This window comes from Sphaeramia orbicularis, chromosome 11 (assembly GCF_902148855.1).
Source record: "Sphaeramia orbicularis chromosome 11, fSphaOr1.1, whole genome shotgun sequence".
Taxonomy (NCBI): domain Eukaryota; kingdom Metazoa; phylum Chordata; class Actinopteri; order Kurtiformes; family Apogonidae; genus Sphaeramia; species Sphaeramia orbicularis.
In genome coordinates this window covers 10,141,979-10,156,720 of record NC_043967.1, presented here as the reverse complement: position 1 = coordinate 10,156,720, position 14,742 = coordinate 10,141,979, and the positions used below count along the sequence as shown (strand labels likewise).

The 14,742-nt window shown below is 40.7% G+C and overlaps 1 pseudogene; it reads left to right on the top strand.

Annotated features, from left to right (window-relative positions):
• Positions 1-6,754: 6,754 nt before the first annotated feature.
• The window catches only part of LOC115427983 (potassium voltage-gated channel subfamily KQT member 4-like), a 63,250-nt pseudogene continuing 55,262 nt past the window's right edge, over positions 6,755-14,742 (top strand).

Here is a 14,742-nt window from a genome sequence, read left to right as displayed (position 1 = left end):
CAGTTTCCCGCTCCCCTCGTTGTCCCTCTGAGGGTTTTCCTTAAAGAAAAAAATGCTTTAAACAAAAGGAAACAGATTAAAAAGAGATTTAAAAGGCAAACAAGGATGTGGCCTGGGAGAGCTGCTAAGTGGTGTAAGTAAACGTCCAAGTGAGCAGCGGAAATAAAAGGTTTGGTGACCGTCGGATGGAGTGTGTTTGCTCTGTGTGAATGTGTGGTGTGCAATTGCTGATGTGAGTATTTTTAAGTTCCCATAGATTCCCTGAGTGGCTGTCGACTCCTGGGGCTCAGCGGGCTCCGTGGGGCGTGAGTGAAAGCTGGTCACAGTGGAGAGTGGAGAGCACTGTAGAAAAACAGAGCGAAGAAGAAGTGTGTGTGAAGGGAATAAACAACCGCCTCCTAGACCCAGTCTGTAGTCTGCTCATCCCTGGCAGTAATTTCACTATTATACACTATTTGTTGATGAGCGCCACCAAATGTTTGCAGACGAATGTGTGGTCTGTGGAGTTGAGTGTTTCCAGTGTTGTTTGTGTGACATTTGTGTGTTCACTCAGCCACTCCACGTTGTACAGTTTGACCTGCCTCAGCTGTTGTGTGTTGTCACAGGGGCAGCCTTTAGCCCAAAAGGCCACGTCAGACGCTCCAGCCCAGCACTCAGCGTTGATTAATTTATGGAAGTAACACTAAAGTAGAGTCAGTACCGAAACAGATAGAAGGAGGCGTGTGGGTTTGTGTCTGTGAAACTTTGATGTGGATCCCAGAGGGTTGTACCAGAGCTGGCCTGTCTGTCCACACCTGCATTCCTCTACCAGGAGCGCCCCCCCGGTCAGCCCCAGTTGTTGGGAATGAGAGAAGGAGAGCCGAGGGAAGGCCAGACAGAGACACGGTTGTAGTAGGGGAGTTTTCTGGTACAGGATGGCGTTGTGTTGGTGTTTACATTGTACCTCCTCCTTTCACCGTGGGGCAGTTTGGATCCATAGGACTCCACTGTTTGGTCTCTCAGCTCCCAAATTAGAACTCCTCCTGTCTGTTTCTCTTTGAAAGGAACATAAATGTTTATAGAAGGTAGAAATATTTCCTACATCTTTACTAAAGCTTGTAGAAGGTGTTAATTTCAAGCCTTTTGCCATGATGGAAGTTTTCTTCTTTTACATGCACTTAAGTACGTGAAGTTGTACCAGAACTTTTTTACTTAGAGCTTTTAAACATTTACCCATATTGATTACAGCTTAAAGGAGTCATATTGTGGCCAAAACAGGTAGTGCAATCACATTCAAAATACTGTAGAGCGTGGTATCCTTTCCGCCTCCCCCTCCTCCCAGACTAGGGGTTACTAGATCCAGCATGAGCATCTACTACAAGAAGCTACCATGGCAACCAACAATTCCTATACATTTATACTGGGGCACGGTCTCTTCTCCCAGGCTGGCAGTCTCTTCACCTGGGCTGGGCCACGGTCTCTTCACCCGGGCTCGGTCTGGGTGAAGAGATCACTGCCCAGCCCCGAGAGAAGAAACCGTGGCTCGGGTGAAGAGACCAAGGCGCGGGACTGGGTGAAAAGACCGTCGGCCTGGGAGAAGAGAGCGCGGTCTGGGACTGGGTGAAGAAACCGGGCCCAGTATAAATACCTGTGTACGACTCTCGGTGGCTCTTACCAGGTGGTGAGACTGTGGGCCCAGGCCGCGGGAAACCACGGGATAGTCTGTGTCAGTCTTTAAATTCTTCTCCGATTTCATCCGTCTCCATGTTTCAAAAGCATCTCCTATACATATCCTTGTTTTGTTTCTCACTTTGTCACGACATATTTGGGAATCATAAGAGGCCTTTTAGTTTTAGTAACGTCAGACATTTGTGATCAGAAATGTTCCAGCTGCAGCTCAGTGGGAACTGGCAACCTGGATGCCCAAACACTACTGACTTGGTGTTTGGGAGATAGGTGATGGGTGGAGCATCAGACCAAAACACAAAATGACAACATAAACATTACTTGTGAGCCGACAGTTGGCTTTTCAAATGCTAATATTCTGGCTGGACTACTGCTGTCAGTGATATCAGTATTTGAAATGAACATGATTCCTTAATGTCTGGTGACATTCAGGGCCATTTTATGATTACTTGGAACATAATTCTTACATACAGCTCCTTTAATTATTCTGAAACATAAGAAAAGGACTTAATCTGAGTTGGTTATTTATCAAATTTTGGTATGTTTTAAATGAAAACAACAAAGAATACTACTTTTTAACAGGAACAGAGATAAAGTGTTGTAGTTTTAGTTCTTTTTTTTAATATTTTTTTTATTTTACATATTATTAGCCTCATAGCATAACTAAGTCATACACTATATAGACAAAAGTATTGGGACACGTTGAATTCAGATGTTTCTTTATTGTTATCTTTGCTTCCAAAATGCCTTAGAGATGGTATTTACTGAATTTCTGTCAACATTGATTTTTTTTTTTATTCATAACTATGATTTTAAATCAATCAGTCACATCAAATTCATTTATATTGCACGAAATCATAACAAAAGTTATCTCATGACACTTTACATATAGAGCTGGTCGAAACCAGACTTTTAAGCCAATTCACAGAAACCCAACAGAGTCCTCCAGGAACAAACACTTGGTAAATGTTCTATCTCTAAATTTCTAAAATACTTTTTGTGCTCTGACAGTAAATAATAATGTTCAACCACAGCTAACCATCTACTTTCTTCACGTCTCACTTGGGAAGAAAAATCTCCCATTACACTTTAAGGAAATATTGATGTTTATAAACCATATGGACAAAAATATTGGGAAACATCATGGCTACAGCTGTAAGATGTCCTGTTCAGGCTGATTTGAGATATAAACATCAATATTTGTAATCAATGATATTTATCACAATATAAAACTATATTATGACATTTGTCGTTATTGTTTTGTATCCCAGACCCCTGTTAGAAAAGAAACACCTGAATTCAACATGTCCCAATACTTTTGTCCATATAGTGTGTGACTCAGGCAATTATGCTATTAAGCTAACAATATAAAACCTAACATCCACCAGGTCACCAGCTACCCGTTTTAGAGTTTCATACCTGACAAGGAAAAAAATTGGATGTCAAGAGGTTAAAGATCAGAAGATGAATTTACACCACCTGAATGTGCACCAAAATTAAAACAGGTCAAATGATGAATAAACCAATCACATAAACAATACTCAATAAACAGTCTTTTAAACCTGGTAAGTTTTTCAAGCAGTTTGAGACGTGAGGATTTACTGCTTTTATTCATGTTATTTATTGTTAATTTAACATTTAACATGTTATTTATTGTTAATTTAACATTAAAAGAGGTTCAGAATAATGGTCACACAGGCCTTGTTCCTTGTTTAAAGGTGACAGACAATTATTGGACTTTCTTTTTGCACAGAATTATGAATTATAATAAAATTATCAGAGGATTATCTAGCCTTACAGTCTTAGATCAATCAAAACAGACTGCAGTTATATCTAAGCATAAACAAATATATAGCATGGTGTTACACATTCAATACATAAGAACTGTTTGGAAAATGTAACTGAATATTTATGACCGATTTGTCATGTTAGCCAGTCACCGGTGGGTATTAACACATTGCTATAAAACGTACAGCTGTCAACAGTTGATTCAGTTACATAGGCAACAGTTAAGTCCACAGTCTGCATATGTGATGCTAAGTAAAGAATTAAGGATTAGTGATGTTAAGTTATATAATGGGAAATAATGTCCAGATTTTGTGACTTGTGAGAGACTCCAGCTGCATTCCCATGTCATTCCTCAGACCTGCATTTTCCATAAACTGCAGCAGCCACAGTGGAACCCAGTGAATATGTGTGAATAACCTGCCCCTGCTGTTGTTATGGGACACAGTAAAACTTTACAATGCACATCAATAGGGCACGTGGTCAGCCTCTTTGTTTGATTCAGTCAGTACAGGCTTATATGTTTTACTTAAATGTGGCTGTCTGTTCTATTTTTGTTATGGATTTGCTTGAGTTGATGCCAGAGACTTGACGGATGAGGTTATGGAGACAGTGAACAGGTTTAGTGTTTGTATGATGAACAAACCTCTCTAGGTGTTTTTCCCTCAAGACTTTACTCCTGGGTACAGGGTTTGTACAGGTGCTTGAAATCCTTGAAAATGCTTGAATTTCAATGTTGTGTTTGAAAAGTGCTTGAATTTTAGTTTAAGTGCTTGAAAGTGCTTGCAGTTATAACTGTGATGTGATTTATTTATTTATTTTTAATATCAACATCTAACTGGCAGGTTAGATGTCAAGCCAAAGCGACTTACAGAGAGGTGATACATGAAAAATAAAACTTCCTGTCAAAAAAACAAATTAGTGGGTGCTCTCAGGTCAACTCCAGGTCCATTTTTATCTTAATATTTGTTTCGGTGGGAGTGTGTCTGAAGAACACCAAGTGACTTCCCTTTTTTGTATTCTCCTTTAATTTCTAAACTTTTTGCTATTATGAAACATAATTTTTTGGTGTTTATAGCATAATACTATGTACATCATTGCGATAAAAAGGGGGGGGGGGTCATGAGTATATGTACTCCTGTAGATTAGTATTTGACCCCAGCGGTAAGGTGCTGTGCTGAAAAAGTTGAAAATGACCCTTTAAAGTGCTTGAATTTGACCTTGAAAAATGTGTATGAATCCTCTGTGTTGGAAAGGGATCCAAGTTTTATCTCACTGGCCGATATGCCATGAGCTGTTGTGAAGGCACTGTGTCCACCCTCATCTTTGTTTTCATCATCATCGTCATCATCATTGTCTTCAGTAGTATTTTCTTCAAACATCTTTTCTGACAAAAGAACTGGTTGAATTTGTTTCAGATGTTATATGCAACTTTCTTTGGACAATGTCTACAAGGCTTGTTCACAGTTTTGAGAAATTTAGATTTTTGATGAATTTTTGAAATATTAAACATTTGCCTTTACTTATAATGGGCCATATTTTGATGACTTATAACATGGAAATAGAGATTACAATATAGTTACTATTAAGCACTGATAGGAAGTCATATATGGACTTTAATTTAATTAGCTGAGTTCTCCTCCAGTGAAAGAACCACCCACTTCTATTGGGAGATTGATCTCCTGCATCAAGACCACAGGACTCCACCATTGCGGCAGAACCTGACAAACCTCGCAAATTCAACTTGCTACTGATTCTTGGTAGAACATGCCGGTGAGATACAGCATTTTTGAAAATGACAAACCATCATCAACCAAATCAAACTAGATCTAAAATATACATGAGTACATTTTACAGGTAAACAGGCCATATAAACAGACATGTGTAGACATATATTGACATCTTTGTATTATACACTACCAGTCGAAAGTTTGAACACACCCTCTCATTTAAATGGCATAAGATGAACCGCAGATGGCCAACAAGTGCTCAGCATCACTGGGAACTCCTTCAAGACTTTTGGAAAACATTTCAGATGACTACCTCATGAAGCTCATCGAGAGAATGCCAAGAGTGTGCAAAGCAGTAATAGAAGCATTTTGAAGAATCCAAAATATAAAACATGCTTTGAGTTATGTCACACTTTTTTTAACTTCATAATTCCATATGTGGAGGATTCTGTTGGGTTTCTGTAAATTGGCTTAGAGTCTGGTTTTGACCAACTCTATATATAAAGTGTCATGAGATAACTTTTTGTTGTGATCTGGCGCTATTTAAATAAAATTTGATTGATTGAGTGATTTGATTGGTTTTCCCCTGTAAGTCGCTTTGGAAAAAAGCATCTGCCAAATGCATAAATGTAAATATAAAAATGTAAATGTGTTCATTCATAGTTTTGATGCCTTCAGTGAGAATCTACAATGAAAATGGTCATAAATAAAGAAAAATCAGGTGAGTCCAAACTTTTGTACATGCATGTAAGAAACAGCTTCACAGTAACCTTTCATAATAGATTCAATGTTATGAGGACATTCAGTAGCCTAATATCTTGTAAAGTCTCCTGTAACCCACTGGTGGATCCCCAGTCAGGCTCTGGGAATTGATGGTCCATAATACCGGGTAGAGGTCACTGTGAGCCCGCCTGGCATTCACTGATGTTACTTTTGGTGGTCAGATGAGACAATAAGGCCAGCGGGAGTTTGGGGGACCACCTCTCAGTGCATTCCGCAGAGGCCCTCTGACAGGTGATTTCTCTACAGGGCACTGTGCTACATAACCTCAGTATTTGTGTCATAACCACAAGCCCATGTGTGTGTCACAGTCATAGATTTAGAAAGCTGCGTCCACTGAGGAGGAGTGGACTGTGGGCCGGTGTCGCTGTGTCCCCCAGCACCTGTCTCCCCTCCTGTAACTATGGATTCAAAGCCCCCCTCCCACAATAAACACAAGTGACATTTTCATCTGTCAGTGCAAATAAACTGGGTAAAATATGTACTGTGCCTCCTGACCGCTGGAGGAAAGATAAGGTGCACTTGAGGTTCTAGAAACTAAAACCTGGATGATTTTGGGATTGTGTGATTCTGCTAAATCAGCAGCTCTTCTTAAACTTGAGGCCCCTAGCACACACTTCTCATTGTTCCGGGAAAGCACACTGTCCGGTGTGCGCCCCCACCCCCCGTCACTGCGTGCATCTCCTGCTCCTACCCTAGACCCGTGCGTCGACTCCTCTTCCTCCCCCTCCTCCTCCCCCTCCTCCTCCTCCTCCTCCTCCTCCTCCTCCTCCTCCTCCAGCCGCTGCTCCTGTCCCTGCGCACACACACTCTCCACCAGTGGCGTTTTCATCTCTAAATACTTAACCAGCATTTTTACAGAGCGGATGCAGACGGCGGTGTGCGTTGATCTGACATTTCTACAGAGTTTTGAGTGGGTTCTTGACATCTTACTTGATGGTGTGTACTTGTGCGCACCCCCCCCCCCCCCCCGCCTGCCTGCCTGTCCGGAGCGGAGCGCAGGACCAGAGAGAGGCGCGCAAAGGAGGGCAGAGCAGCGGCCGTGGCAAGTCTCAGTCTGCCAGTTCCAACTATAAAAACAGCTCAAATCAACTAGTTTAAAGTGTGCTGCTTACTTTTATTAGGTTTTGGAATTGGATGCATAAAGTAATTGCATGGTCTTCAGCTGGTTTGCTTTGCAGCTTTGCCTTTTATTGTGGCGTGGGGGTGAAAAGTGTCATTATTCTCGCAGATGGCTTCTGCTTTTTCTGCTCTTTCCTTGAGGTCACTTTGTGCTGTCAGTTCAGGAAAGTGATGCCAAGTCGATAGCAGCTCCCATCCCATCCTCCCGTGTTTTCTGGGAGTTAATGCATGTGAAACTAGTGTAGTGCACCACGGTGACTAATCCTCACATCTGACGAAACAATGATTGGCGAAAGTCACGTTTCCACGGGACATGCGTGTCTAAGTGTTGTGCATCTTTTCCTCTTCGACCGTGACTTGATTTATAGATAACTTACAAAGCTCCACGAAACGACCAGACTGTAAACAGCAGGAGCGACATATATACGGCTAAATAATCATGTGTTTGGATCGGTAGACCGGTTCTAGTGGCCTACACTTCTGAGCCGAACCGGGCTATGACTTAGTCCAAACTTTGCTCTGCGCTCCCGTGGCTGATCCACTGAGAAAAAAGTGTCACATCATATGCAGCTACTTTTAATCGCGTCAGTGTGAAGATGTTGGGAAGTCCGTCGAATAACGGCGGCATCAGAATGCTGGTGCCCCCGGCTCCGAACGACGACAGGCGGGTAGAGTTCGTGGCTCTCACCGCCGTCCACACAGAGAGGAGCGAGCCTTCCACACCGGAGCGTGGGCACCCGTCTAACCGCACAGGTCTGCTGGGTACCCCGCTGCCCGGTCCGCCCGGACCCCGGGCCAACACGTCCGCCGCCAGCAAACGCTGCAGAAAGTTGCAAAACTGTCTGTACAACGTCCTGGAAAGACCAAGAGGATGGGCATTCATCTACCATGCATTCATGTGAGTTCACAACTTTCATTTGCACCGTTTCCTGCCAAAGCTCCTTATCAGTTGCATTGAAAACATCACATTTTGCAGATCTTTCACTGTTCTTCTTTAGTAAAACGTTTACATTTGAGTTAGAGACCCCCCCCCCCCCCACATTATTTTTGTTCTGATCACTAAACACCAACAGTTATTTGATGAATTTTCCAATTAACCAAGCAGAGTTGCTTATGTGGCAATTAGCTCGGTCATATACCATACATCATCACAACACGGGGTCTGCTGTTCATTTTCCCCTTGTCTGTGTCTGATTAAATTATCAGGACGTTGGATATTAAATTTAATTTGTCCAAATCCACAGGGAGTCATTGGTATTTTTCACATCAGAATTCCCGTGTAGGAACATTTTAAAACCTGCTGATAAAGATACTGTTTAAATACATGACTTGACTGTAAGTTGTTTTTTTGTTTTTTTTTGTATGATGACTTGAATGAGTCGAGATAATGAAAAGGTATGAATGATCCACTTAGAAGGTTTGTTTTGACAGAAAAGGATGAACTTTTTCATTAGAGGCAAAACCCAGTTTTATACTAAGTTTGATAAATAGTTATATAATTATGTACACTCTTGTACATACAAAAACAGGAAATCTCAGAAAGAAATTAACCCATAGCATAAGAACAAGAAGGATAAAATACAAACTTTTCAAAACAGGTTCTAACTATAAAGTTCAAACAAAACCAACTCCTACACTGAACTGAAAGCATTCTGTCATGGCTTGGAAGTACCTGTGTGCCTTGTACGCTGTAATGTATACAACATGTAAACACTGGAAAAGTATGAAGTCATGGTTAGTGACGGCCCTTCCACTAAAAGATCAGCTGCTTAGGACAGATACAACAAGCATCTAGGACTTTTTTTTTTTTTTACAAAGACATAAAGTCAGAGCCCTAAAAATATAAAAGTTTTTTGAATTGTTATAAAAGGTTGTAAAAAAAAAAAAAAAATCATTTGTACTTCAAAAGGCAATAGTGGACTGTGAGTGACAGGTCTGTGTCTGTGGATATAAGTTCAGTTGTATATTTTCATCCTCAGTCTCTTGAAAGTGAAGCCCAGGACAGTGGGTTGTACACCAGTGGCAGTAGTCCTCCAGCTGTGTCTGTCTGAATCACAGTGGACACAGCGTTATGTGTGGGAGCCCCTTGGAGCGGCCTGTGCTTTCCGTGTCGATGTTTAGACAAGTACAGCTGTCCCTCTGCCAATGCCATCATGTGTTTATAACAGAGGGAAATCCCACTGCTCAGCCTCATATGTGTCTTCATCATATACAATCAGCACATTAGTGAGACCTTCACTTTGGCCTTCACCTCTTTGACTTCTTTCTTTTTGTTTCTTTCTTTTCCACTCCTGTGAGAACTAAGATGTTTCCACACACCACATGCACTACTGCATGTCATGTATCATCTCCACTGTGTATTTGTTTTGTCATTAGAGGCTGTATGGCCTTTGCAGGCTAGGTAGTTCGCGGTGACATTCTTCATGACATTCCCGGGTGTCGGAGTGGATGGCAGCTTTGCGGTTGTTGTTATTTCTCTGTCAGAGTCAGCGGCAGGCGCTCAGAGGTGCCCAGTTCATGTTTCAGATGCCATGGCTGCAAAGACAGAACTAGACCGACTGTGGAAGTATGCTTGTTTTATTTCAGAAAGATTGCAAACCACATATTATGCAAACATAGTGTGTCGTGTGAACACACAGGCTTAAGTCTCTTGGACTTTTGTGTGAAATACGTTGGGAGAACATGATTCCCATGATCTAGACTTTTGTAGGCATTTATAATGCATTTGTTTTGATTAATTACATGCAAGTCGTTCACCATATTGAGAACTGTACCATGTGACAGAAAAATTCATTGTATGATGAAGCTCAATTAAGGCAGCGTTGATCTGTTGTAATTAAATCGAGTCATACACTGCTGTGTAAGGGCGCTGTGCTAACTTCCCCTGATCCTTTAATTAGTCCTGCATTGTAACAGGGGACACTGGAACAGATGCGTTGCTTCTAGAGTCTCACTTTGCAGGTGTGTGTTGGAGTGTGTGTTGAGAAGGGGTGCAGCAGGGCTCCGCTGTAACGTTTTTGCACCAACACCCACTTAATTCCCACCACACAACTCAACCCCCCAACTCATTCCTCCTGCCACAGCTGCACATAAGGTGCACCCGTGCAGACAGATTTACTCTGGAGATAAACTTGGTATGTAATTTTAACATCCCATCTTCTGTTACCCTAACGGTTCAGGTTACCATATTGCAAATAGTTTTACATCTCCTACACATAATAAACTGCTTTAAAACTATTACATTAGGGGTGACTTGATGCACAGATGCCTTGAGCAGTGAGTCTGTGGGTTGATGCCCTGCAAGCTGGAGCCTTTGCGGCGTGTCATTCCCCAACTCTTTCCCCACCATTTCCTGTCTCTCTCTACTATATCTGTCCAAAGGCAAACATGGACAAAAAGGAACGGTCTTCAAAACAGGTGTTTATTTCAATAAACAGAAAGAAAGTGTGAATAGTCTGATCAGTGAGTTCAAGTATTGTTCAAATACTTTTTAGCTTTATGTTTAAGGACTTAATGTTTCATTATATTTATGAGGTAAGAATCCTGAGGACAGCTGTGATGATTATACACAGAAAAAAGTCCATTGTGCACTCTCTCCTTTTCTTCATTTCTCCTCTCCTCTCCTCTCCTCTCCTCTCCTCTCCTCTCCTCTCCTCTCCTCTCCTCTCCTCTCCTCTCCTCTCCTCTCCTCTCCTCTCCTCTCCTCTTAGACACTGGGCAGGTTCATGGCTGAACCCTGAAGCTCTGGTTTAAATGGTGCGTGGACAGTCTGAAATGTTAAGTGCCACTTGTCCTCTAATGGTCCCCTCACTCATTCACCATAAAGCTCAGGTCCTCTTTATCACATTTGAATGCGGTTGCTCTGTTTCACCTGTAGTGAAACTGTATTGTCAGCGGAGAGATTTGGTCTGTTTGTCTGAGCTGGTTAAATTCAGACAATTTACATCTCTTCACTTTGTACAAACACCAGCAGCCTTTTAAGAACATTTGGACTATAAAATCTCTGGGGGTTTCCAAGAACCTGAAGAAGCTAATGACAAACATTTTACAATGTGTGTGCATAAAAGCATTCACATCTAAACTGGGTATTTTTAGGTTAGGGCTGTCAGTCAATTCCAGAACTTAAGGGTAATTAATTAATTCCACAATTTATTGATACTGATGACAATTAATCACATTAATCCCATCTCTGTAAGAAGTTTGCCAGTTCTTTCATCTCCATTATATTTTAAAATGCTTTATATCTTTAACAGCATGGCTGTGTCCAAAATTCCACCTAACATGTTAATTGGTAGGCCATAATAGTATGCACAATTTTTAGCATGTCTGAAAATGTCTAAAATTGTTCTATGAAAATAAATTGTATGTGTATACTATTTTGGAATATAACAGTAAGCAAGCTATGGACATCTCTGCAGCATCATAATGCATTGCATTTGTGATGACAACAGACAATGAGAGAAGGCAAACAGAGCCTAGTTGATAGTCAGTATTATTACTCAGGTGCATGTTACATAATTGCAAGTTGAGCAAAAAGTATAACAGATACAGGCTGTAGAATTACACACATACCAGTAGAGGTGAAATTGGCCAGTTACCAAGATTGCGTACCCCCCTCTTCCAAAGATGGTTTCATGAATTAACGTGTATTTATTCCCTGAGGAGTGCGTGCACCCAAGGAGATTTGTTCCGCAGTTATGGTACGCAAAAATATGTTTAACGTTAGTATAGATATTGTATTTGTATACTACAAATAGTATGGGTTTTTGTAGGTTCTGGCAGAATGTATTAAAATTTTGTACTCAGACTCAGCTTTATTGTCATTTAGCCAATAGATATTGCACCCATTTTATGTACAGCACTTTGTCATTTTTGTCTGTGAAAAATGCTTTATAAATAAACTTTGCTACTACTCACTGTATTAGATAGAACAAAATATAGTTACCCAGGTTTCAGTGTTTGTAGCATGAAAAAAGACCAAATACAAAATAAAATATATAAAAGCTAAATAGAATAGAATAGAAACTACCATAAAATGTGTTTAAAAAAAATAATAAAATATACCTCAGAATATGTACAATATTGCACAACATACTGCAACAGTAACAGCTAAGGTGGTGGTGCATGTAAGCAGCAACATGAGCAGCAGCAACAGATTACCAGTGGAAATTAAGGGTCTATTCACACCTACTTCATTTGGTTCATTTAAAATGGACCAGAGTTCGTTTCCCCAGAAATTCTGTACTGTTTTTTTAGGTGTGAGTATGAACATGTGAACTTTGATTCAAATCAAACAAGCCGACCCGGTCCACTCTGGGCCAATGTGCACTTCTGGTGTGAATATGACTGGCCTCGAGCTGAAACAAACCAAAGAACCATGTGCCTTTTTGTGCTTGACGAGCCACTGTTAGCTGCTGGAAGTAGCTGAGCTACATGGGTGGTCAGAGCTAGAGTCCCCTGGTTAGAGCCATCAGAGCTGATAGCAGCAGCCACTAGCCTTGGACCAACGTGGAGCAGTGAGGAGACTGAATGTCTCATTGACATTTGGTTAGATGCCCATATTACAAAACTGGCTCCGAATGAGCTGTTGTTGACAGTTAATATTATGTTCATAAATTTGTGTCTGTAAAAATAGAATACATATTCTGAAACTGTACGTAGGACCTCCATGCTTATTTTCATCAACACCCACCATCTCTGATTCACCCTGCCCCTGACTTTTCTGTCCAATGCCAGCACAGTTCATCACATGTGTGCTTCTGTGTACAAATTTTGGTCCACTAGCAAAAAGTGCAGTGAGAATGCGATCTGACCCAAACGAAAAAAATAAAGTCCACATTCGATCTGAATCAAATAAGCAGACCAAAGGACTTTCCAGGTGTGAATACACACAAAGTGACAATAGTGACTTTAACAGCATTATGACCTATTGTTAAGGTGCAAGGTGGACATTATATGGGGACAGTACATACATTCACTCAGATATTTTGGTAGCCTAAGGTTAAGGTCGCATTGACCTCACAAAACACATTATGGAAAAATACAATATAATTACAATAGCCACTGAATTTTACAGTTGCTGCTTATCATGGGATCCCTAATTAAATGTCATGTAAAAAATCATTAATTGTTCATTTATAGTTATTGAGAGAACTGTATGGAGACTTTATGATGCATTGACAAAGGACGCATTTAATTTTCACCGCTAAAGAGCTTGTGCACATTCATCAACAAGAACATCAACAAATAATTTTTATTATTATTTTAAAGTAAATCTGTTGGCAATTGTTTCTTTTAAATACAGTTTCTTACATGATGTGATTTTCATTGCCATATTATGTCTGAGAGCCAAAGGTCATACTTGCCTTACTATATTTGCTGTGATAAAAACGAGCAACTCAAACTGGAAATGGAGAAGGAGTGACAGTTTTGCGTGATAGTGACCTAAAAAGAGTTATTGTCAGATTTGTTTTGGGCTTTTGGTCGTATTGCCTATGAATGTGTGAAACCCCTGAGTTAGCTTTTGCAGACAGCATTCAGATGGATCAGTTACAGTGCTTCCCAATGACCTTTGACCTCTCCCTCATTTCCACTGTTGGCAGTGCCGCATATAGACTATCACATGGAGCTGCCTGCTTTGTACTGTTAGTAATTCATCCCAGTTGGGGTCCTCTGGGGCCGTGGCACTTCAGTCTAAAATCAGGCTACCAGTCGTCCATCAGGATATTATGACACAGTGCCAAGTAAGAGCAGTGCCATGGAAATCCAGGAAGTCATGCCATGTCTTGAGCTCAGCTTTGGCTGCCTTAGTCCATCTTAAACTCCTGGGTACAACATTCCTCTGGACCTGAGCCTGAATACACAGTAACAGTACATGTGGATGGACAGGAAAAGTACTGTCCAGCTGGTGATTGATCGATCCTAAAGAGAGTGAAAATATTCCAGCCATGTATTATTGATGACGAACAAAGGAGGAGCAGAAATGTAGAGCGAATGTAGATCAAAATTATAGGAAATTATAAGAGAAGAATGTGTGTTGTGTCATCAGTATTGGTGGACTTACAGAGAAATATCTCTAAAATATGAGAAACTTAGTGTTAATGTGGGTTTCTATTAACTGTTATGCAAATGTTAAAGCTTGTTAAAATGATTTACTACCTGAGCTGCAGATGAAGAACCTCTAGGAACCAGGAAGTGTGGAGTAAAAGGCTCAGCTTCATGTGTGAAGATGGCTTGGCTTAAACTCTTCATACGTGGTGATGTTTTGTTGCTGTTTCCACATAATGTGGCCGTTTTATAGTTATTTGTTCTATCATTTGATTGAAAGCAGTTCCATCCACACACACAAACACTAAAGTTTCAGTTTCCGTTTATTTTCATTTATCTTTTATCAACACACCAAATTTTCCACCTCTCCCTTATTTTTATTTTTTTTTTCAGATTTTTTTTGCATTCCCACTATGTTTTTTTCTTTTCACACAATGAAAACTATGAACTAAAATCATATGGTGGAAATCCACTAACACTCTATTTAAATCGTTTTTCTGTAAAGGTTTGGTGTGTGACAGCTAATGGTGAAGTTGCAGATTTCAACCAACTGAATGCTACAAACCCTCACCTATGGTGACCTCCTTAGAGCCAGGTGTGCGTTTTATTTTTT